The following is a 968-nucleotide window of genomic DNA, read 5'->3' on the forward strand; positions in this document are numbered from 1 at the left end:
TATTCAGTAGTTAGCTGTGGCCTTAATACTTAGGTAGGTGTGTGTTTTGGTATTTTTATGCTTTCTGATTGCCTCCAGGTAGATGTGATCAGGAGATGGGCGTCCCTTTTCACTCTTCTTCTTGAGAAATTTCAAGATGCTACTGTTAGTTGTTATGACGTAATTCAGGATTTAATTTTCAGCCTGTTTCCTTTTTAGTCTACCTGTCCTGCTCCAAATTCCCATTCAGGCCTTTTTTCTAGTGATAAACAGTTCAGGGCTGGCTGTGGCCGTTTTGTGGTGCCATTTGGTTTTAAGTGGAAACTGTCCCTTTCAATTTTGAGTAGATCTGTGTGCATGCATAATAGAATGCTGTGGGGATGGGGTGGGGTGTCCACTTGCTCAGGCACCCCCTCTAGTCACCAGAATGGAGGTGCGCAGACAGCGAGAGACCAAAAAAAAAAAAAAAAAAAAAAAGAATGTCCACAACTTTATCTCCACAGTCTGTCAGGTGTCCATGGCTGCTCTGATTCTTCCTCTGTTCAGTCTCATCCAAGATGGCCACTCAGGTAGCAGCTGAGCTCCTTGGATTAGAAAGCACTTGATTTCATGCTTCTGCTACAAATTCCATGGGCAGTAAGCCTTCCAACTTTCTAAATATTCCTTTACATATGGTTCAGAATTCTGGGACCATCCCCTGAGCCTGATTGGTCCCATGTTCTGTGTTGCTGCTGATGGAGCTCCTCACTGCAGTTCTATCCAATCTGCCATCTTGTTTGTTCTCCTTTGTTTTTGATGTACACAGAAACATTCAGGAATATATAATAATTTAAAAACATATTTTGCATGAAAAAATTTATTATTTTTTTTGCTTTCCCCTTCACTCAAGTTAATATGTATCTACCCTCTAGTTAGTGATTTACCCTCCCTCCATGTCCCAATCCTGATAACCGTCAAGAATGTTTCTGTTAGTGTGAAGGCCTTTTCTC

The sequence above is a fragment of the Chrysochloris asiatica genome, unplaced genomic scaffold, assembly GCF_000296735.1.
Source record: "Chrysochloris asiatica unplaced genomic scaffold, ChrAsi1.0 scaffold00042, whole genome shotgun sequence".
Lineage (NCBI taxonomy): Eukaryota > Metazoa > Chordata > Mammalia > Afrosoricida > Chrysochloridae > Chrysochloris > Chrysochloris asiatica.